This window comes from Heliconius melpomene, chromosome 15 (assembly GCF_056956725.1).
Source record: "Heliconius melpomene rosina isolate 202511_hmr_F chromosome 15, ASM5695672v1, whole genome shotgun sequence".
Classification (NCBI taxonomy): Eukaryota; Metazoa; Arthropoda; class Insecta; order Lepidoptera; family Nymphalidae; genus Heliconius; species Heliconius melpomene.
In genome coordinates, this window is record NC_140403.1 from 1,053,772 (window position 1) to 1,079,147 (window position 25,376).

The window sequence follows — 25,376 nt, forward strand, 5'->3', positions numbered from 1 at the left end:
TGGTGGCAAGCAAAGTGCGGCGCTAAGTTCTGATACTCAACACGCAACGTCTCTAAAAATTGGCCAGTGTGTAGAACGGAGTGTCTTTGCACTAGGTTCCCTCTGCCCTCTCTGCCATATACCGGATATAGCGTGAAGTTATATTTTAACCCTTCTCAGAGGAGACCACGGTACAAATAGCAAATTACAACAAAAGTCGTATAATAATTAGAATCTTATATTAAAATTCATTGACAGACTATATGGATACATTAAAACTAGGCTGGATTTATTTTCCAGTTACTTCTTTTTCTTATCTTCTTGTTTCTTCTTAGTAGCAGATAGAATTCTGAGACCCTCCCGAGCTACTGCGTCATCTCTTTCTTCTAGAACACTATTTAATTCAGGTTTCCACTGGGCATCTGTAAATTTTTGTAGAATATTGTAATTTATTTCGTTGAGGGCCCACACCCACAACCACATACATAACTGTATTTATTCGAACTCTTATCAATCATTCTTCTGTATCGTGGACGTCATAGTGTAAAGGTATTGTAAACGCGACAATTGTAAGTTCGATTCCCAGTTGAGGGAACAGAGTGTTTTCAATTCCTCGCTCTGGTAACAAGGCAAAGCAAGTTGAGTTCCGCAACTCAACAAGCAATGTCTCGAAAAATATGTAGAAAGTGGGAAAATGGAGTGTATTAAGTCATGCTTCCCTCGGCATACCCTGCTATATTCTGGATTTGTATTCCACACATTTTGGGGTAGGCTGAGGGAATCTGGGAGGGAACCTAGTGTTAAGATACTCCGTTCCCATAAAGATACTTCGATTTCCCATTTTCCGTCGAATTTTGGACGTATTACATATTGAGTGGCGGAACATTAAATATTTCAATTCCACGAGCGGGAACCCAACTCACAACCTGTCGCGTTCACAGTAGCTCGCTTGCGCTCCTGCGCCACGACTGGCGTCACCTACATGCTGGATACAGCGCGTATTTATGTAATTTTAGTACAGATTTCAAATTTTCTTTACAATTTTAAATCGTCTCGCAGACATATATACCTACAAAGTAAGAGAAGTGCGGTCGTTTAAGTTGAACAGTCACGTTTTCCAACTTGGGCACCACTCGACTCTAAGTGTAACTTAAGATTGGGCCAATATATCTATTTTCATACGGTTTTTTTATTTAAATTTTCTTTTGGATAATTATTTATTAATATTTTTCTTGATATTTAACTTAAATTAATACTGTGTATAATTGTATGTCATTAGGTACTGTAAATGCAATGGTTTTGAGTTAGATTATTATATTTTTTTTGCTTCACGCTGTATGTGAGGACACATAAAAGGGAAAACAGAGGGCACCTCCAGGTGCCTACTTTAACCTAGTGTTAAGTTACTCCGTACAGCGATTTTCGTCCGCTTCCCTCATGATTATAAGATTTTAATGGAAAATCTCTTTATTGGCGGTTTCTTAGGGATTCTTACTGTTCACCTGCACTCTTTATTCTACCTAGATGGCAAAATTCATTTTCCTAAGACAGTAGTTTTGTTTGTTCGTCACTGAGTAACAGATAAGAAGATTATTTTCTTTTCCTAGTTATAATGAGTAGTAGCGCAATGTATAGTGTTCCACCACTAAATATAAAATATTTCTACAAATTGGCGAAAATTTAAGAACTTAGAGTTCTAACACAAAGTCTACCTTGCCATTATATATACTTACCTAATCAACTTCACGCTGTATCCCGCATACTGCAGGCTTGATATCCTCGAGTGGTGATCGAACCCATACCCACCCGCGTTTCCATTCCCTGCGCAACGATATACTTACCTGAAGCTATAAACAAAAATGAATAGTATATTACACATTCTTACCAACAAATAGGTTCTCCAAAAGGCGACACCTCCTCTTTTGTCTTCCGAGCACGTAAACTTCATTGTACTCTTGCAACTGTCTCATACGCTCCAGCGCCAATTTGATTCGTTCTTGACGTTGTACCTCAGCCGCTTCAGCCATTTCGAGTGTTAATACTGTTCTGGAGGTATAAAATAAAAGTTGACATATAAAAAAGGCTCTATTGTGACGTTTTATTGTAAGCATGAAGTAATGGGTTCGATTTTCACAATTTTTTTTTATCAGATTCACACTGTACCTTGCTTACACTTAGTTTCCAAATTTCCGCTGAATTTGTATCCCGCACATACAGGATAAGCAGAGGGCACATGGGAATCTAGTATCAAGACACTCCGTTCCTATTAAGACACTTCCGTTCTCGTGTGTTGACTTGTATAATTCATCGCCGCGATTTATTTTGTTAGCAGAGCGAGGAATTTAGAAAAAAAATCAGAGTAAGATGAAGTAAAAAAAAAAACAAATTCTATATTAGTGTTTCTTACTCTAATTACTTGAATTTCGGCGTTATGTAACGCTGTCTCGCACGCCATAGCTCCAAAACACGCGACAAATCAAAGGTGGAGAACAGAATAATGGATCCCTACGTTCTTTTTATAACCATGTTTCATATAAAATTTCTAAAGTGAAAGCCACGTTGTCGTATACCTACCTACCCACATAATATTGCCTGCATTTCAAACGAGCAGGCATTACGCCTACCTGCTGTCATTATGTAAATATATCATTCGTTATAGCACTAGCCGCCACTACTGTAGAGCTTCTATAAATACACATATATGAGGCCGCCGTGTCGCAGCGACTGTAAACGAGAAGGTTGCGGGTTCGATTTCCATTTGGGAGGATAGAGTATTCCCACACAATATTAAGAAAATTAGACGGAAAGTGGAGAACGTAGTGCTTAGCACTAAGTTTCATCTGTTAAACGTAAAATTCAATGAAATGTTAAAAATCAATAAAAGTGAAGTGTAGTAGCGGAGCTAGACTCGAAATTTGGATTACGACTCCAGTTCTAATTGTCATCAGGACTATTAACTTACATTCAATGGTCTTTTTAGTAATAAAAACAAAGAATTTAACAAAACCTTACTTTTCGTCTTCATCATATTCTTTAGTACACAGCGGTACAAAATATAAGGGGATAAATTTGTCCCTCAATTGTTCAGGCATAGTCAAAAACTTGGCTTCTTCTAGAGTCTCGACAGACATTTCTAAAACTGCAAAAATATAATTTTCTATTCATAACTTGCAAGTTGTTAAATGTTTTCAGCTTATGCTGATTTGTGATTTAATATTAGTCAGTGCATTTTTTTACTTACTTTACTTTTAAAATATTAAATATTTCTTTCCCTCAGTGGGAAAATAGCGGCTTCTTATATTTTTTAATATTTTATATTTTCATAGCATAAACCCGATGTCCCAGTTAAAGTATAAAGACAATTTTAATAACAAATCTAGATTATTTTAACCTTTAACTATGGACGTGATTTTTTTATAACACACATATGGACGTCGGGTCTGTCAAACCAGTGTATTTATTGGTCATATTCCGTCTGTTTTTTAAAGGAAGAAGACAATTTTATGTTTTATTTTACATGAATAGCCTCAAATCAAACAAAATCAATATAAATAAACTTTACGCATCACAACGATTTAAGTAACTTAAAGTCACAATTTCAGTCTTTGGCCACATGGGATGACTCTTAAGAAAATAATACTATAAAAAAAAGACAGATAATAAAATAAATATTTTTTTAACAAAATATAAAGTCTAACAATTAAAGAAAATAAAGAAATTACATCTTATGTTATAAAATAAAAATTCTGACAACACCTCAAGATAAGGTACAATTGAACATCGATACACAATGGCTTTCAACATTGTTGGCTAACAGGACGATTGCAGTCAACATAAGTATGTGTTGTCTTTCTATATATCTTTTGGGGGCAAAGTGTACATGTTTTTCAAGAACCCAAAACTATTTTTTTAGTTTCATGTTCAATAAATGATAGATCAGATCGCGAAACGCGAGTCAAAGTCATTCTCAATTCTTAAAGTAGTTTAGTATACGAAACGCGTCTTTTTATCTCATAAAGTGCTATTTTTTTTACAAAATGTCGTCGTCCGATTCTTTTGTTTGATGTTGATTATAAAGTACCGATATTTTTGTCCCTGACGTGCTTGGTCGATAATTTTTGTCCATTTTATCATAAAAACTAAAAAAATCGATTTTTTTTTGGGTAAATAATATTTATATTACTAAAATATATAACAAACAATGCAAAATAATATATGATATATAACAATAAAAACATTTGATTACAAATAATACAATTAAAATATTAAAGTATATTTTGTAATATTATAAAAATGTATGGTGTTTTGAAGTCATTCATGTATGGGAAACATGGACGTCGGGTCTGACAGACCCAGGCCCCGTTTAGAAAGCTAAATACTCACGTGTTTTGAACCCAGAGACACAACCACTGCTATCTACATTCATTTTGGCATTAATACGAAAGGTACTGAGCGACACAGTGGCGGAGGTCACCGAGAAGTGGCCGATTTGTAGAATTCGTAGAACTAGATGGGTCTGTGAGACCCGACGTCCATACTTAAAGGTTAAGCGTACTATTTTTGTATTTATCAACTTGATTATAACTTACTGCCACTTTCCGTAGCTGGTGTAGGACCCTGTTGTAGTGGGGGCGGCTGTTCCTCTGGAATTTTCGAAGGCTCATTTATAATTCCGTTTGAAAACTTCGTAAGATCGTAGCATCTTGGTTTTAAATTGCCCATGCTTACAAAATTTTTCTATATAATATTCTTATATAGAAAAATTCGTACTTCGTACTAAAAAATACGTCTAAATAATAATCACTCTTAAGCCTAATGTTTAGTATCTAAATTAATTAACTTTTTTATCAAATCAAGCCTTTTTATATTGTGAGGCAAAATCCAATACCACTTTGCTCAACCGGAGACCGGAAAGAAACCATTTGCAATATATTTTCTCGAGGACTTATTATAGTATTTTCTTTCTACATTGAATCCATATAAACTTACAACAGCGCTACCTGGTCTAATGTACTACAATTTTATTCAGATTAAGAAAAATAATATATTTAAATATTTTAAAGTCATCTTACTCCCATCTTCACCCATTATTTCTTCACGTAACAGCTCCTAATTTAATTAATTTTATTAATCTTTCTATTGTATAAAAATATATAAAATAAATCATCAATGTGGGTTCGATCCCCACTCGAGGAAGTGAAATATTTATTTACGTTTATATTTCCATTTATTCGCTCTGGTGTCGAGGCAAAGCGCGACGTTGAGTTCTGCTACTCAACACGCAATGCCTCCAGAATTCGGCAGAAAATGGGGGAACTTTAGGTTCCCTCTGCCTACTCTGCTGTGTGCGGGATAGAGCTTGAATAAATATTTATAAAAATATTTATTAATGCTTAATATACATAATTAATAAAATATTTTTTGATATGTAAACTCAACGATAGACAAACATATAAGAAATATAATTCACCTCTCCTAATGATAGTGACTTTTCAGAAGGTTGCACAGCAATTGTCTCTAGAAATTCTGATCTGAATTCTTTCCTACAAACAATTTATAATATCAATCACTCAAAATTTTAAAATTAATATTAAGATAAAGTTATCTATACATTTGTCTCATTAAAATACCATGACCATAGTTTATTGATTTTATGCCTTCCTACAACTCCCGCATTAGACTCGAAAGACTAATGTACTAGACCAAAGAAATAAATTAAAAAGTAAAGGATTCGAATCTGCGCTTTATCGAAGCTGTTCAAGAGGTGGGGGTGAAATCTCGCTACTATAAAAAAAAAGTTTTTTAGGTAAAAAGTATTTTTAGGAAAAGTCCTAAAATACTTTTCCATGGTTAGCGTGGAGTAACATTTCAAATATTTTACCTAATCTCAGCACCTCGTAAATTACGACCAGGCTCATTTGCATCCCAGGATTTTAAAGCATGAGAAAACTCAATTTCCCTCCTAGCATCACGTGTAGCAGAACAGCTTTCTGATACAGAACACTCCAGTTCTATGTACGCGTCTCCTGGTTCCGGCTGGTAAATGGAAGCTGGGGCGGATTTGTCCTTGTCTTTTGCTGAACCCTGTTATTTCTAACCTCTTATATCTTATTTTTTAACTGTTATCTTAATTTTTGTTAGAGGTGGTCGTGGTGGACTCGAGGAAATGATTATTTTATCAAATATTTTTATTCCCCGCACTAGTAGATAAATCCTGCCGTTTGATTTTGGTGTTGAGTCGTGAAACTCAACGCCGTGTTTTTTCTTGTTACTAGGATAAGGTTAAATAATAATCTTCCGAGGGGCAATCGAACTCACAAGCATCGCGTTTACAATCGTACACTGCTCGACTGCGCTATGACGACCTTGTCGCCAACTAGGTAAGAAAATTAAAAATAAAAGCCTACTTTTTATTTTTCATTTTACCTTTTCTTTAGTTGGTTTCTTAATTGGTACATCGAGTTTTTTACTCTCTTGAGAATTACGAATTTCGTCGACTCGGTACCACTGAGATATGGATAAAGGCCATCCATTCGGCGCAATTACTCTGATAAAATGGAAGAACTAATTAGGTATCGATCGACATCTAAGCAGTCTATAAACGCGACAGTCGTGGATTCAATTCTCATTTGGGGTAATTAAACGTTTTCATTTCCTCGCTTTGGTTCTTCGCAAGTTCCACGGCATTCGTGAGTGGGAATCGAAATCACAACCGCCGTTCACATCAAAGTATTTAATTGTGTATTTTTAAAACAGCATAAGAAATTATTATGCGCAATGCGCTATATGACCAGACCTTGTACGCAACAGTGGAGCCGTCACGTATGTTAAATACGTTGGTACTATCCGTACCGCATGAGTTACTTATAGATGAGTCCGTCCTGGCTCAGCGGCACAGCATCTGACCGGAAGCGGGACGCCTGTGAGTTCAATTCCCACTTAGGGGAATTAATTATTTTGATTTAATGATAACGAGACAAAAGGCGTTGTTGAGTTGAACCATTAAATACGCAATGTTCAGAAAAATTGTTTAATACTGGGTTTGCTCTGCATACTGTGCTATATTTCTTTAAGCTTTTTCCATTTTAAGCATAAATGTATATAGTGATTACGACAATTAATGATTTGGTAGTCCGTTTCCCGCTTTATTCTATTGGTTAATTTTTATTTTAATAAAATTCAAATCTATGACCATATTGCTTTTAATTGTATACGTAATTTTCTACTCAAATTAAGACATTATAATACTTACTCAATACAGTACTGTTTGGGCTCTATTTGTACAAACTTATCGTCTCTTAGCTGCAAAAATGGAAGAAAAGTTATTAGGCACTTAGCACACTTGGAGTAGGATTGTTATTTCGAAAACTTTATGGACATGGACATACAATACATCAACAGGCCATCGTGGTTCAGTGGCACAAGAATGTGACTGTAATGCGACGGTTGTAGGTTCGATTCCCACTCGAAGAAATAAATTATTTATTTAAATTTATATATCCATTTCTTCGCTCTGGTGCCACTCAAAACGCAGTGCCAGAATTAACATTTTTATATGTTGTCTAAAAATTGCAAATTCTTTATAGCTTCAGCTTTACGTTGTATCCCGCACACACGAGGGATAGGCAGAGGGAACCTGTTGTTAAGGCACTCCGTTCTCCAGTTTCCACCGAATTCTGGAAGCATTGTGTGTCGAGTGGCGGATTTAAAAAACTTAATATATTTTTTTTGTAATTTTTGTAGCTTCATACCATCATACTTAATATTAAATAATAAACTTAATGTTTTTATACATTACATCGAGCAGAGGCTTGGAGCGAAGTGAACAGTTATCCTTGTTTTATTTTATTACTTATTGGGGCTTACCTTTGTAGATGATTTGGTTTTGGCTCCCGGGTACGACTTTTGTTTTGCTCCCTTTAAGGATCGGGCGCTCTAAAACATGGATCGATGAACAGTCTTTGAAATATTAAATATTTTACATATCACTACTATAATACTATAAAGGTTATAAAATTAAATATATATATTTTTTATACAGTCCATGACAAAAATAAGTGGACAACACAAAGCGGAACGTACAATACGACACAAAAGACGTACAGCTTCTTTATTATACTTCATATAGGAGAGAAACAAACAGAACTTAGTGGTAAGACACTCCATGCCCTACTTTCCGCCCAATTTAAAAAGATACGTCACGTTTTATCTTCTCACCAGTGCGAGAATATCAAAATAATTCTTACCACGAGAGGAAAACGAACTCACAACCACCGCGTTTCCAGTAAGACGGCCCATTCCCCCATAACAGCCCCACATAAAACAAAATTAACTTACAGCTGGCAAATTTAAATGCGACACCGAATGTTTATTCACAAAGATATTAGATACGATGGTCGGCTCCAATCTTATGTACGGCCAGTACAGTTCACCAACGCCTGAGCACGTCGCTAGTTCCTTTGTCTCTCCGGCGTCTGATATAATTTTTAAAATTGCTACCATTTTCAACTATAAAAACCATGATATACTTTAACTAGTTGTCGCTCACAGCTTTGTTAGTGTAGAATTTAAGATATAAAATGGAAAATTCTCTTTTTACTCTCTGCCGTTGAAAATTCGTGAAATTGTCTCACTCCCGTTAGGGAGTTATTACATGTCAAATTTCAATTATAGCGACATTTGTGCGCTGTCTGTTAGTAACGTAGTAACTCGAGAGTTTATGTATATATATTATATAAACATTTTTTTTTTGACAGAAAAGAACTTTGTTTCCTAGTTTACTTCCAGTTACTAGTTTATCGCTACTTTCAAATATAGTAGTAAATATATAATTGAATTTTAGTCTTAAAAGGACCGAATCAAAAAATATAAAAGTATACCTCAGGAGACGTAGAAGCAGCTCTAAAACTCACAACCTCATGCTTATTAACCAAGAGTTGTATACCGCCCAAAATATTTCTCCTATTAGGGATGAAAATTTCATCTATATGCATTTTATTGGCTGAGGCCAGATTCATTTCCTTACAAGGGTTCCTATTGTCGCATACGTGAAATGAGCTAGCGGTAGATGAGAGGATGGTCAGTTGCCAGTGACACTCCGAGCTGATACCTGGTGGCTGCTTCAAGCATCCATGGCCTGTTATAGTGTAACTAAAATATAGATATAAAATTAATATTCATTAGTCCATCATTGCCTAGGGGTGGGTTCGATTCTTACCCAGGGGAATAAATATTTTTATTTTCTAGATCGTGTAACAATATAACACGCGAAGTTAAATTCCGCCACTCAATCCACAATGTCTCAAAAATTGGGCCTTAAGTGGGGAAAGGAGTATCATAACGCATTCACTCTCTGCCTCCCCGCAGGATACAGCATGTATATGCGGGATACAGCGTGTAGCTAAACAAAATATTATGTGAAGATACGAATGTCTTAACTCTAAGTCCTATTTGATTTATTCGCTTTAACTATATTTACAGAAAAATATCACATTACAGAAATTACCCGTGCTGATTTGGTTCAAAATAAAAAGTAATATGCGCGTTAAAAGCTTGAGGCATTTCTTCGCCTGTATCATTGTTGTACACGGCCAGAGTACTGTGCTGTACAGAACTTTGAACATCCAGATGAACTTGAACTGGTGTGTGACAGTTGAAAACACCTTGAAAGTACGGAATCCACTTGCATTTCGTAGTTATAAAGCAGTTCCCGGTATATTGCTGGAGACCATACACACCACTTAGGGCGGAGGCTACGGAATACGCGTACTTAGCCCCGGGATACATTCTGAAGAATTCGTTCATCAACGCCGACAGAGCTTCCAAATTGCCAAAAGCGTTTTCCATTATCTAAATTGAAATGTAATATAATTACTGTTTGGTCGTATGTTTTGTAGCTCAACCAATTTTGAGAATAAAGTAATTTGCACTTTATTACTTTATTAGCTTTTGTTAAACTTTTTTGACTAAAAAGTTTTGAAACTATTAGACTGTAATCGCGACAGCTGTGGTCACGACAGTTCGATTATTATCATTCAGTGGAATGGATTACTTAAACTACAACTACTACAAGACTACAACTACTTGGTCTTGTTACTCTAGTAACAAGACAAAACGCGACGTTGAGTTCCAACACTCAACGCGTAATATCTAGTAAATTAAGCAGAGAATGGAGAATGTTAACACTCCTTTTTTCTGCGTCTGCGGGATAAAGGGTGAAATAAAAGCGCAATGAAACTGAGAAGTGCCTGAAAAAATTATGTGGGCAAAAATTTCACTTTGAGGATTATTAATGTGTATGCTCTAGGCACTCTCTCGCAAACATGAAGATAAAAAGAAAAAAGTAAAATGACGTTAATAACTTCCATTTAGTATGCAAGTATAAAATTTTTATACTTTAACTAAATATACGGACACCGAAGAAGGGACAAGTTCTCAGTTAATCTTCACTTATCTTGGATAATTTAAATCTTCAAAAAAAAATATCCAAATTAAACCTAAGCATTTTTACGTGTAGAATAGACCTTCACGGGTCAAGAACAAAAAATAAGCCCATAGGAGCGATGCATCCTGGGAACGGTTGTGGGACCGAACTCCATTCATGGGCAAACATGATTTTGATTCCCTCATTTTCTCTCACGTTAATTGAGTTTCGACACTTAATATGCATATTGCATTGTTAACGGAGTATTTTAACACTAGTTTCCCCCTGATTACCCTTCTATATGCAGGATACGCTTAGAAAGTAAAATACTTTTTTAGCGTTAAAAGAAACCGTCCAAGAGGCGCGAGTTCAAATCCTGCTATACTCGTATATATAAAAAAATATACATTTTCTAAAAAAAAAACACTGACCACTTTCAACACTTCGGGAGCAACAAGCACATGGCTATTCAAACACTTTCTCGCCCAGGCCCCTCTCCAGTGTGCTTGTATCAGCGTAGCTGCTTCATGTTTCCTGATAACTTTCTCTCTTTCCTTCTTCAGAAGTCCGCACGGAAGTTCCTCTGTTGCTAGTTCGCAAACTTGCGATGTGATCGGTGGTTTGACTGGCGATAATAATTGGTCCATCATTGATTGACTTACTGGGGACTTTTCTTCGACCTATATATGAATTTTTTTTTTCTAAATTAAGTCCAGTAAAAAAGCGAAGCAATAATATGGATGTTTTTAAAAAAATGCATAGATAACGATTAATCTTAGGTATCTAGACTTCATGCTGTATTCCGCATATAGTAGGGTAGCAGAACACCTAGTGTGAACTCACTTTATATACCCACGCTTCACGCAACTTTTTGAGTGACCGAACTCAACGCCCTGCTTTCTCGTGTTGCCACCGCGAGAAAATTAAATGATTTCATTTTCCTTGTAAAAAAAATAATAATTTTCGTCGATTCAACCTATTTAGAGAAATAAAATAATTTCGTTTCGTTAGGTGAGAATCGAAATTACAACCGTCTCGTTTACAATCAGACACTGCTCCGCCACGCCAAAATAGCCTAAATGTGAATGTTAAACTAATTATAATTATATTTTAAGCTAATACTAAACAAGAAAGTACTTCTTCTTGTTCTTCCAAGAGCTGCTCATATATTTCAGTTTCCTCAGCCTCATACATCACACAATCGCATGGATCCATTAAACTTATGCCTCTTAAAGACTTTTTAGATGCAGGTTTTGGTGGAAGACCAAAATCTGGATCGCATAAGCATTTTCTCAGTACAACACAGACGGCGCGGAATTCGAGCGGTGGAAGCCGTTTTATTAACAAAGATTGCAAAGCTTGTCTGAACATCCAATGTAATAAATTTTTGTTATAGCGAACTATTTCAGGGTTCCACTCCAAGTCCGGTTGATAGGATCTGGATGAAATATGTAAATTATTTTTTATTTAGATTTTAACAGTTTACGTGCTTGTTTGGGACTTATTTGCTCCATGTTGCTCCATATAGCATGATAGACAGAGGAAACCTATTATTGAGACATTTTGTTTACAACTGACTTTCAAGACATTCCGTGTTGAGTGACGCAACTAAACGTTGCGTTTTGTCTTGTTGTCAGGAAAGTCTTGTCTTGTCTTGTCTTGAGGAAATAAGAATAGTTCATTCCCTTGTGTTGGAATCACACCCTCAACTATCGCGCAGACACATAAATTTCCACAGAAAAATAATCATATACTGTATCTATCAATTTACAAAAAACTTTATTTATGTTTTTTAAATTGATCGAAACATTATATAAAGATTTCAGTGCTAAGCGGGAAGCAGGTAACAAATCTTTGTAAAATTCCATTTATTCGTATAGTGCTTGTAAATTTGGACGATGCACAAGAAATGCAGGTGACAGATCCTACTTTGATGGAAATTGTTTTTAATTTTGTTTTACAAAATTTTCTGCTTTTTAAAATCGTAAGCATTACAAATAACAATTTAAATTATAATAATTTACTTATACAAATGAAAATTAACGTGATAATTTCCAATAAATAAAGTGAATAAAGTACAAGAAATTCGCGTTTTGCTTTAAAAAAAAAGCAACTTAAATTAAATATATAAATTATTGCTATTTTCAAACTTCAATTGGGTGTCCTGCATCATTGCAAATACCGCAGCGATATCGAAAATCTTATTTTATTCACATTAAAAAACTGAAACTAAAAATAATATTATACCTGTAAAATTCTAAATCGGTTGCACCCACGTTCATAATGGATCTATTCACTTTTATCCAACTTGAAAAAGCAGCTCCAAGATTCAGTAGAAATATTGACGCCCACGGACACTCTTTGACAGCGGCGCATTGGATTAGATCACGTGTGCCAAGCAATAGCGACGATTCACTCAAGAGCATTGCATACCAGTTTGTACGGGAATGAATCCAAACTCTAAAAATGTACAGTAGAACTTGAATAATTGGTGAAACATTCCTCTTTTAAATAAGGACAATGAATGATTTCAGACTTTGTATTTGCTTAAGCTTATCATTAAATAGTGAAATGATAATTTTGTAACGTGATAATATTCTAAATTTTATTTAAAACTAGCGGACCCGGACGCGGCTACGCCTGCTTGAAATATAAGAATATAATTTCTATAGAAATATAATTTCAATCTAGATGAAATGCTAAAAGTGACTATTATATTTATTTTCATAAGGATGAATATCAAAATGACGCGGTAACGAACGCGGTCGCGTAGCGACGACGGTTGTTATTAACATGGCAGAATAAATTGCATGTCAAATTAGAAAGTATTTTAATTTATTAGTATATATGTGTAATGTAATATTATATAGCCTATAGCACTTCTGAAGAATGCAGCTTTCATACAAAACAAAAACAAAGTAAATCGATCCAGTAGATCCAGAGATCTTAGCGTTCAAACAAACAAACAAACAAACTCTTCCGCTTTATTATATTATATTTTATTTAAAATATCAAATTCACCTGCAAAAATGTCTTCCAGGAGGTAACGTCACTTCAACGGCATCATAGCTTTTTGTCCTAATAAACGCTTTAGCATCTGGCAATTCACAATCAACAAACCACCCAAACACCTCGAATACTAAATACGCTGAATCAATCTCATCTACTAAAGGTACACCACAATTCAAAAGTACTCTAGGATGTATGACATTAAGCGATATTCTTATTATATTTTCATCTGGCCCATCTATTTGTAAGTATAGAGGCCCATATTTTGGTGCCGATATATCCAATGCCTTGTTTGGGGGTGCCTTAGTAATTCGAATAGGTGGATTGCTTGCTGCTGTCGTAAAGCAATACATGGATGGATAGTAGAGAATTGCGATGTTTTTTATTACTTTTTTCATCTAAAATAATTTATAAAGACTTTATAATGATAAAAAAATATCCTATATTACTCATTACCTTGTGTTAATAGTGAATAACAGTTTTAGTATTTTTTAATAGTTTCAGCTGCATTAAGCGTGAAGACTCTCCGTTTTCGATTTTTCGTTCGAATTTTGAGCTTGAGTGGCAAAACTCAATAACGTACTTTGTCTTATCGGAGGATAAAAAAAAAATATTATTCATTGTCAGAAAAGGAGAAGGAAATCGTCACGATAATCTCGATAATTAGATTTAAACATTATAAAATTAAAATACAAAAATATAAAAAAATATAATATTAACCATATCGTATTGGATCCAATCACGTAATTCCTCTTTGGTTTGCGGCCCCATATTTGAATTAGCAGTTGTGGACCGATTGACATCTTTACCAGGCTTTTTTCCCTATGAAATAAATGTACGTGTATTTATTTTTTCTAGAGTAGTTTTCGTCTATTAAATGGCTACCCAATATAAAGAGATTTTTCAATTCTAATTTCTTTCGGCAGATCCTGATATTAGTACATTCATTCAAATAAACTCTTCAGCTATTAAATATATAATATAATGGTTTGAAGCCATAATAAAAGACGGAACCCGTCAAGATAAATGGGACGCATAAAAATGAGTGGAAGGCAAAGCGAAAATTATTTTAGGAAATGAAAAAAATCCCTAAAATGCATATACATACTTACAGGAGGATTCGTTTTGTCATTCTCTTCCCGAAATCGAAACGTAATCTGTTTAAGAATAATGAATTAATATATTTAATGATATTAATATAAATAAATATCAGAAGTTTCATTTAATTCAGTTTACTTTTAAATATGTTGTCATTTTCATCCCAATTAAATATTTTATGAAATATTCAAATGAAATAAAATGAGAAATTTTCATCTCTCGTATGGCCCGGTAGGCAAAATAAACCTAATGTCAAGATACTCCGTTCTCTGATTTCCATCTGTATTCGGGACATTGTTAATTTCCCCGAGGGAAGCACCCCGTAAGGATCGAACCTACAACCTTTACATTTGCCATTAGAAGTCCCATTGCTCCACAATTAACAAAATTACTTCACTACCAAATAAATTTACAGAATTTACTGAGTAGTCGAGGCAAAGCACGGCGTTGAGTTCAGCCATTCAACACGCACTGGCCCCAAAATGCGGCGGAAAGTGGGAAGCACTGTGTGTACTGCACTGTGATACACCGTGTACCTGATCTGATGTTTTTTATTTACTCAGTAACAATGTTTAGTATAAGAAACAAAATATATTTACAGATTCAGTACTCTGCAAGTCCAGCAGATGAGGCGCGTATGACAGTTTCAAGAGTCCATTCACTTTCAGAAATCTCGTCCTGGGACAGTCGTAGGCTTCGTAGAGACCGTGCAGGCGAGCCCAGTCGACCCATCGAATGGTTTTCCAGAGCGGTACATCTAAAAAAATATGAAAAAATAAAAGATGGATTTACTATAAGGTTGTACTATTAACTTAATAGTTGTGGATTTGATTTTCGCTTGGAAGAGTGCTTTATTTTCATTTCCTAATTTTGGTAACAAGGGCTTTAGTTTCCATTTCTTATTTAATTTTCACATTGAATCTTGAATGGCTGAACTATTAAATATTTTTTTTTATTTGTCATTTCTTTGAGTAGGAATCGAACCAACAACCTGTCGCGTTTACAGTCGCCCCTGCTCCAAAGACCTGGCTTATATAGAAGTTATTAATTTATTAAAAAAACCTGGTTCGGGCAAAGGTTTTTTCAGTGGCAGATCTCTGATCATGATCACAAGCAGGTCCATTTCGTGTCCAGGCGATATACCCGGGAGTGTGTAGGGCTGTAGACTTTTAGTGTCTTCAATTTTGATGGATGTCATTGAACTTCGCTGTAAGGTACATTTCTATAATTTTTGGTACTTTTTTCTACGTCATGCATAATTCATAATTGAATTTAATGGTATGTTAAACATACTAGTATAATTATATATGTATAAGAATTATGGTATTTATAGCAATCGTTGCGTAGTTGATCCTCATTCATGGGAATGAATTATTATTATCATTTTCTTGCTCTGGTACATGCTGAACTATCCTACAAAGATTTAAGTCTTCACCTGAGATTTCAATGTCCAACGCCTGACAATTTGTACAAAAAAAAAAACAAAAAATACCTAAAACATGAAAAGTGGTCTAATTTTGTCACCGAATTTCTGGAATCCAGTAACAGATAGAATATAAACGTAAAAAATAATTTTAAAAAAGACATTGGAGGCGCCGGGTATCGATCCCGGTACCTCTCGCATGCTAAGCGAGCGCTCTACCATCTGAGCTACGCCCCCGTTATGTACTTGCATGAAATATTACCAAGACTTATCTTTCGAGGCGTAATTATTATTCGTGGTGCATTTTACCCGAGAATACCTTTCACTTGAAAGGATTATTGTAATATTTACCACATTTCGAGAATATATGTACTTATTTATATGAACTAGAGGATACTTTGATGGGTGTAATACGCGTTGCCATAGTGACGAGTATTATTAATAGTTTGGAACTTTTAAAAAACCGGATAAGTGCGAGTCGGACTCGTAATTATTTTATGGCTTGCGAGTTGAGCACAGAAAATACTCTTCTGTTACAGAATTTACAGATAACGCACTAACGAAAGTACTAGATTTAGACAGTTGAAATTTGGCATTTAGGTAGGGTAAAGTAGTGTAAGAAGAGAGAGAGACTAAGATATGATTTCTCGAAATCGTTACAGAAACTATAAGTAGACAGAAATTTCGATTTTTATCTTAAACAACAGAAAAAAACGGCATTTACTATTTCACGACTAAGTTCACGCAAATAAAGTCGCGTTTATATGGATAGACACAACTTCTTTGTCTCTCTCTCCTCTCTCGTCTCTTTAAGATCTTTTGTATTCCTAACAATATAATTACTCGAACAACTGTCGTTTCTTTAGTAGCTGGTTTTTTAGTACTTCTGGACTTCGTTGTACTGGCTAAAGTGTCATCATCATCGTCCCAAGAAAAAGCTGGCACTTCCGAAGAGAGTCGTCGCCATAATTCTTCGTAATCTGTATAAATCAATTAATTGATGTCAGTCAGTTTTCAGAGCGACTAAATAAAAATATTCAATATTTCATCATACGTAAGTATAAACAGGGCTCTGTATTAGATTTAAAGCCACAGTCATATCAATTAAAAAACAGTGTAAATTTGATTTTGAAAATTAGTTTAAATTTTTCCTCATAAAATGGAATTGTATTATGAAAATAGATTAATCTTTTTCAAGTAAGTAAAATCTAGGTCTACCACCGTACCGTATATGGGGAATTCTTTAGTTTTCTGATAATTATGGCCAAATACGTCTGTAGTTAAGCCTAGACTAGTCTGATTCACATTTTGTGTTAAAATTACAATTTAATATCTGTTTGTATATATAAACCTTATGTTGCCTTGAGTGACTTACAGACAACACAGACGAGACTATTGGACTGAGAAATCTATGTAGGTAGATAAGGGACTATGTGGGAGTTTTACGAGAGGTTTTCTTCAAATTCCCAAGGGAACAGGAAAAAATAGGATTTTCCATTTCATATCTTAGAGTTCACGGAAATGAAGTTGTGGGCGACTACTAGTTTTATATATAAAATTCTTCCATTAATGAGTAACTAAAGACGATGCATCGTCAAAAAACATAGGATTGATAGCTGATATTTTGCATATCCTTAACCTAAGGAGTGTAGAGGAGTTCTAAGAGAGGATTCTGGTTACGGAAATTCCTGTTGGACCTCAGGGACTCTATCACATAAATATTTTAATGTTTTTTGTAATATTTTAATGTTTTTAAACTACATTCACAGAATAAGTAAAGGAAAATATTAAGAAATCTATAAATAAATAAAAACCACCTGCGCACCTTGCGCCTCGCTACTTTAAATTTTTTAAATCTTTCGTAAGCTAAAAGTAATAAATATGATGTATAATTTTAACTTTATTAAAATATCTTGCCGACAAATATATTATTTAATCATTACTTGACATCATAATATAACTTATATTACTTACCTTTGTCCTTATAAGTCAAGTTCAAGCCGCCAGTCAAGGCGTGTAGTATATCAAAATCTAACACCAACTCGTCCTCGAACCCACTGTCCTCATCATTCATGTCGGGCGCGGCGAGCTTCAACAGCGCCTGTCCAATTTTCTTAGCAATTAAACATTAATGATTAAACAAGGCCCTGTTGGAACAGGCGCAAGTCAATTTTAATGGAAGCGATTTAATATTTTGGGTGAGTTATTAGTCAGTAGCATTTACTATATTTTGTAATTAGAGGGCGCCGTGATGCAGCGGTACAGCGTTGGACTGTAAAGGTGACAGTTGCGGGTTCCATTTACTCTCGTAGGAAATATTTATTTTCATTTTCACCTACCTAACAAGACAAAGCCCGTTTAAGTTAAGCCTCATTTGAGTATCCTGTATGGGAGTGGGATAAAACATGAGGGTGAAAAAACTTTTTAAATAATTTCGAACCAATCTTGCCTTTATTCTTTATTCATAATTAACGGAATCAGCACCACTTCGTTACTAGTCATAAATCTTGGTAAGTGGTTGTGGTGTTTAGGAATTTGTATTGAGAAAGTATAAATACTTTAGGTCGTCGTGGCGCAGTGGTATAGCGTGAAATTGTAAACGCACTGTTGTGAGTTCGATTTCTATTCGGGGGGAATGAATAATTTCCCTGATTTGTTGGGACAACGTTGATTACCACCACCGAAGAAATGAGTGCCTTAGCACTAACTATTACGAAGGATCGTATAGAAATCTCATATTTTGCGTTTATATGCATCTTTTACCTTCACATTGTATTAAATTTCAGTTCATTTCAAACAAAATCAGTACAGACGTTCGCAGATTTAAGTTTGTCAACTTTTATAAGTTGTACTTCCCGTTGACCATAAGTTGTAATTGGTATAGAACCCTCTGTGAACAACCTCGACTCGCACTTGACTGATTTTTTTTAAGAATATTTAAAATGTAAAAAAATAATCATAAATTGCTAGTGCATTTGTACCCTAAGTTACCTTAAGTGGCCGTTACGTAAGTAACGTAACGAGTACCTACTTGTGTAATTGAAGTAATTCCACGACGTTTTATATTATAATAATTTTACGATAGAGCAATATCGACTCTTTTAAAACCGCTGAATGAAATTTCATTATTGCGAAATACTTTTGTTGTGTTTACGTAAATTGACAATTTTTTTGTAGAGTAAGTAGAAATGAGCTTGTATAAAGTGTACTGTTTTCTATTTTTGAAGTATTTTAATATCCAAAAGAACTCAAAGCCGTGCTTTGGGAATAAAAATAATTAACATATATAAAATTCGGCGTTAAGTTACTCCATTCAAAACGCAAAACCTCCAAAATTCGCGTAAAGAAGAACGGAAATGTCATATTGGGAACGGAGTGTCTTAAAATTAGGTTCCCTACTATGTGCGGAATACAACGTGAAGTGATAAAAAAAACATAAATTAGTGCGATCTGCTATCGTACGTACAATTAGACATTGTCTCAGTGTGATGTTTAATTCAATTTAAATCTTCTTCCGAGTAAAAGTTGAACCCACTACCATAAGGAATCGGATATTAGCAAAATAATCGTTTTTAAAAAATATTTGAAACATATTATTATTGTTATATTTTTTACCGACCTTGCAGATAAGAAGTGGCCAAAGGTGCACCACATTAGATGTCACAGCGGGAGCCTGTTTTGCTCCAGGTTTCGTCGGACAGTTACTTAAAAGCGGAGAGAATGGAAGGAGTGGAGAGTCGGTCGCGTCTACTGGAACTTGATCACTGATCCATACACAGCGCCATGCACCGAGATAGAACAGTCTTACAAGGTAACATCCTGAAATATATTAAAGTATATAAAAAACTAGTTTATGTTTTTTTTTTTGGCTTGACTACTACCAAACCAGCTGAGCACGTTCTTCTTCATTTTCACCGTGACATCCTCGCTAGTACCTGCTGTATATTTTCATGTCTTTCGTTTCTAATTCCAGATGCATTTGTTATTCCAAACTCGAATAATCGGATCCATCGTTATTCCAAACTGGAATAAACAGATATCCAAGACGCACGTGTTCTAGTCCCGCTACGTTCAAACTTTTACGTTTATTAAAAAACTAATATTATTTTCTAATAATTTAAGACTTACCTACTTTTAGTTGAAACACATTTTTTTTCACAACATTCAACTCAAATGGAAACCGAAAGTATGAGGTCGAAATACACAAAAATATAATTATATTAAACAACAAACGTTTTCGTGGGATTTTCTCAAAGCTTCCGGAAATAGTGGAATTATTTATAATCTGCAGGTTTATCTAGGCACTATAGTTAATTGCATACATTTAATAGTTAACACTTGAAATTTTAAGTTAAATTTTTAATAGAAATAAAAATGACAATGTTACGTTATATATGGTTTATGATAGGTTCAATTTCCACTTAAAGAAAAAATTGCGAATAGAGACTAAAATGGCGAGGGGCCTCAAATTTCCTAGTACTTTGATAAAAACCAGAGCTCCGTGAAGAATACAAAAGATTACTTAATTAATCATAAAAACATATTATTTAAATACAAGACTTACTTATATCTCGCATATAATAGCAATTTTCGTCATACAAATTCTCATATATTTACAAATTCCTACACTATATGCAATCACATGCACTATTTACATAATATTATGTATTCACGTGTAATAAATGTTAAGAGTTACGTACAAACTAAATTTGCATCAAATTGTAGCTAGTATTATTCTATCGCTCAGGATATGTTTAATTCAAATCAGTGGGGAGGTCTCTGCTCTCCGTTTTTTCAAATAAGTAACTTCAAGCGGTTTGTTCCCATTGGAAGCTAACTACAAAGGCGGGCAGGGTAAAAAAAATATGCCTTAGTAACATCATGGAACGGACTGACAGGAAATCTATGGAATAACTATTTACATGGCAATGGACCAAGCAAAGTTTCTAAAGATAGCGGTCAACCTTCAGGATGAAAAACCCAAATACAGATAAATGTTCTATAGCGGAACTTAACGTCTTACTGAAGCTGACCACTGAGCTTTGGTCTGTAAATATTCTTATTAGGGTTTGGGTTAGGTTAGAGTGAGTAGTGACACAACACGCAATGTCTTGAAAATTCGGCAGAGAGTGAGGAACAGAGTGCCTCAACTCTAGGTCAGCTCTGAATACCTGTCCTATTCTATCCTATCCAATCAACAATCTTCAGTCAATAAAAATATAATAATCGTACCATTCTTTGACAGAGTCGGTCGATGCTGAGGGCCACCTCCAGGTTTCAGGCCCGGTGAATAGATATGATACTTTGGACGCCAACCTTCCGTACCAATGTTGAAAGTGAAGTTTTCCCATTGATGCTCTACCTGAACGCCAGAAGTAAGGTTAAGAACCTTGGATTAGATAAAACTGCATAGTATACCTTTTTCCGAGATTGCTTTATATTATTTGCAAGTATGTTTTCCGTATACGATATATAATTAAATAACAAACATTACTGTATAAACGAAAGAAGAGTGACGAAACCTTAAATTGTATTTTAATTTACATAATTGTATTTTAAAAACCCATAGATCAAAATCAAAATTTAGTCTTTGAACCTACGACCAACATATGTAATAGCAAACATTACACAATTGCACTTCAGTACAAAAGAATTAAAAAAAAACCCCTTACAAAAACAATGAAACTTCTAAACAATAAAATTCCTAAATCAATTGTGCTGATTTTAGTTCTTCACATTTCAGTCGTAGTCTATTATAGGGGTATTCGATTAAGTAACATTTTTCTGTGGAAGGAATCTCTAATTAACGCCGACGCTCAGTGGAAAGTTAAGAAAATAAGCATTATTCGCTCAAATTTCTGCTTACTGTAATGATGTAGAAATAAAATGTAATAAAATAAAAATATTAGTTTTTTTTCAGCATCACACTGTATCTCCACAACTCAATGACACGGTTTTGTCTAGTTACCAGCGTGACAAAATAAAAATAACTTAACTTAACTGCCCCAAGCGGGAATCAAATCCCCAAACCTTGCGTTTACCGTCATTCTGTACCGAATGTCTTAAAAATAAATAAATATAGATACCATTAGCCCTTCGACCCGTTCGAGTATAAAGCACAAGGAAAGGACGCGTCTGCAAAAAGACGATCGAAGCATAACTTGGGCGTGACTCAACTGGATATCAATTATGGACATCTTTCCGCCGTCATTCTCCTGCAAAAAATAATAATAATATAAATCCATTTGTCAGGGTTACTTGAGTCATAAGGGTTTTAAAATTTTAGATAAAGCTTGATATAAAATTCAATGCAAATTGGGGATCGGAAGTAGCTTAATAGGTACGGAGTGCCTTAACACTAAGTTTCCAGGTTCCCTTTGCCTATCCTGCTATGTGCGGGATAGTAGAAAAAAATATATTTGTGTATATATTACAAGCCAAGCACATCCTATATCTTATAAAACAAAGTCGCTTTTCGTGTCTGTCTCTTGTTTCTAACTCTTCTTCTTCTAAACCACCCAACGGATTTTGGTGCGGTTTTCACCATTAGCTCGAGTATTTGTCGCAGAAGGTTTATATATAGTTTATTATTTGTACATTCTTATGTAAATTAACATAAATACGACAAATGTGTATAAAGTCCTACCCGTTGAGACACTTTCGCGCATGCGCTGCTTTAATGGTAAGTACTACATGAAAATAATGTATTGGAGTATTGTCCTTCCTCCTCTTAATAAGATCTACAAAAAAATCCGCGACGGCATATTCGTATCTTTTAAGAATAACGTGTAATTATCATTTTTCTGTCTAAAAATAATAATTTAAATATATTTTTTATTGTGAGGGATATTTTTTCATAATAGTATTAATCCTTATCCTTAAAAACACTTTATTAATTTTCTACGTTAAACGATGATAAAAATTGTTTTTTACACTATTTCGAAATTGCGAATAGTTTTACAGAAAAACGCATTTAATTGTTGACACATCCCGCCGTTGACACATCAGCTGTATGTTACTCAAGTTTCACTTATCCCTTACTCTCAGCATATAAATAAGTATATTAGTTACGTTGGCCATTTAATGTAGATCAAAACTGTCTTTTACTGTTTTTCATTTTAACAAGTACTTTAGAAGTTGTTACAATATCAAAAAATCCTTGCTGCGAAACGGCTCGCCACTCGCCATACGTCCGCCGCGCGCATTACACGCATCGGTGGTTCAGTGGTAGAATGCCCGCCTGCCACGCGGGCGGCCCGGGTTCGATTCCCGGCCGATGCATTCTATTTAATTTTCCTCACAGGCAGCCACGTACTGCTTGCTTTTCATCAGGGACAGAATACCCTCTTCAGAATTAACCACAAACTCGAAAAAAAACCCGCCTGCCTTTATAGCAACGAAGATTTAATTTTGCACGTATTGGATAATTGGAGTTGAATGTATTATTTCAGCGCGATATATTTGGTTTCATATTTTTTGTAGTAGTTATTAGTAGGTAGGTTTTTGTTTATAATTTCTTAAAAGTTTTTAAGTTTAAAAATAGTCATTTAACTATCTAAAAATAGTAATTTATATATATTTTAATAAGTACTTGAAAAGATTAGTAGCACAGATTTAAAATTACGGTACCCACTAAAAAATCCTTGCTGTGTAAAACAATTGGAAAATCCTTATTGAAACTACGAAAATGCGGGTTGCATTAGGGTTTAATTAATTTTCACATTATCTTAAGTGCTTTGCAAACATACATTATATGAATAATCCACTAGTTTAATAATATTTCAAGATTCGGAACAGCTTCTTACATTGAAAGACTTTTGCTATGTTTTCAATTTTAAAACCAAACAAGGTGGTATCAGTGTTGGATAGAAGTTACCGAGTCGAGATCTTATGAATACGGAATATGTTGAGATTTGAAAAAATAAACATGAAAATTTCTATCTTGTAAAACATAACTCGTTTCCTAAGTAGTTTCTTGTATATTCAAATTTAGTTTTTAATTGAGGCCGTCTTGGCTCAGTTAAACAACATTGGTATGTAAACGCTAAGATTCTGAGTTCGATTTCCACTCTGGGAAATGTCTTTTTATAGTTTCACGTTATATTCCCTACACAGCAAGGTAGACGAGGAGGATGGGAACCTAGTGTTGAGGCATTCCGTTCCCTATGAAAAAACTTTCGTTCACCACTTTCCTCCGAATTCTTGAGGAATGAGGTGTGTTGGAAAGATTATATTTCATAAATTTTCGATAGTCCGCAATATATATCTGTCTATAAGCAATATCTACAAAATTAGTATTATTGTAGAAAAGACTAGTTGTCCATTTATTCTTTTAATATAATAAAATATAAGATCCTTTGATAAAAAAGCTTGGTATGCTGAGGAGGAACGAACTTACAAACCTTTCACTGATTAAGATATACAAGAAATAAGGATAAAGCAACCAATAAAACAAGAAGAATACCTCAAAAATAACAACTTCGGCGTTCCACCTATTCAGTGCCAAATCTTCAGCTCGAACCCAACTATGAAGGAATTGTCTAGCTGATCTTGGTAGCGGTTGGGCCTGGTCATCCACCCATATTAAATCAGCCATGGACTTCGAAATCTTACTTATAGTGTTGGTACTGCGGAATGCTGTAGGGCCCTAACGAAATGTTAAGAAAATATATTTCATCTTTAATATTTTTAAAGTTCAGTCCACATTTAGGGAAGAAAAATATTTTTTTAGAGGCTTAATTTAAAACCACTTTTGTCAAATCTGCTTCTGCAGCAAGCATCTGCTTAAGCAATTTTATCTTTAGTGGAAGGAATTTGTGAAAATCTCCCACAAATCATTTACGTGTGTGGCACAAGCGTGTAAACGCTACAGCTTGAGTATTCGGTTCCCACTCGAGGACATAAAGTATTTTATATTTTCATTTCCTCGCTCTGTTAAATGTTTCAACCCTAGTTTCCAAGATTTCCCCTGCCTACCCAGCTATGTGCGAACAACTGTATCCCGCACACAGCAGGGTAGGCAGACTGAACCTAGTGTTAAAACATTCCGTTTCCCACTTTCCACCGAGTTATGGAGTAATTGCGTGCTTAGTGGCGGAACTTATCGCCACGCTTTGTCTCGACACCAAAGCGAAGAAATGAAAATATAAACTTAAACAAATACTTCATTACCTCGATTGGGGGTTGAACCCACAACTTCATGACTGGCTTCATTAACATATTGAATAAAGAAATATTTTTATTACCATTCCCCAATACTCAGGAGAAAGTTCGTTATCTTTAAACTCCTTGTACGGACACTCCGAGGGATTAAAAGTGTTCACGAGAACGTTCTGTTTCATTACATCACTCTTCTTCGCCATACTTATGTTGTGTAAAAGATATTTTTCGTTAATTTACTTATTAATATAATTATTATTTGACATAAATATTGATATGACGTAA

General features: G+C 34.7%; 2 non-coding genes and 1 pseudogene across 3 annotated transcripts; 1 reads left to right on the plus strand and 2 right to left on the minus strand.

Annotated features, from left to right (window-relative positions):
• Positions 1-244: 244 nt before the first annotated feature.
• Positions 245-25,294, minus strand: LOC146531192 (uncharacterized; annotated as a pseudogene). The gene is made up of 28 exons (XR_014878805.1): positions 25,178-25,294; positions 24,397-24,579; positions 22,019-22,147; positions 21,165-21,294; positions 19,552-19,751; positions 17,907-18,033; positions 16,776-16,912; positions 15,572-15,716; positions 15,109-15,266; positions 14,524-14,568; positions 14,132-14,233; positions 13,424-13,809; positions 12,650-12,862; positions 11,540-11,840; positions 10,834-11,082; positions 9,485-9,828; positions 8,859-9,129; positions 8,317-8,487; positions 7,846-7,938; positions 7,232-7,281; positions 6,406-6,526; positions 5,861-6,072; positions 5,450-5,522; positions 5,052-5,088; positions 4,569-4,622; positions 2,992-3,118; positions 1,865-2,025; positions 245-401 (listed from the first exon to the last, which is right to left on the minus strand). The product of XR_014878805.1 is annotated as an uncharacterized LOC146531192 (transcript).
• On the minus strand, positions 16,097-16,169 carry TRNAA-AGC (transfer RNA alanine (anticodon AGC)). Its single transcript has one exon. It is a non-coding gene; the product is annotated as a tRNA-Ala (tRNA).
• TRNAG-GCC (transfer RNA glycine (anticodon GCC)) lies at positions 23,143-23,213 on the plus strand. The gene has a single exon. It is a non-coding gene; the product is annotated as a tRNA-Gly (tRNA).
• Positions 25,295-25,376: the final 82 nt, after the last annotated feature.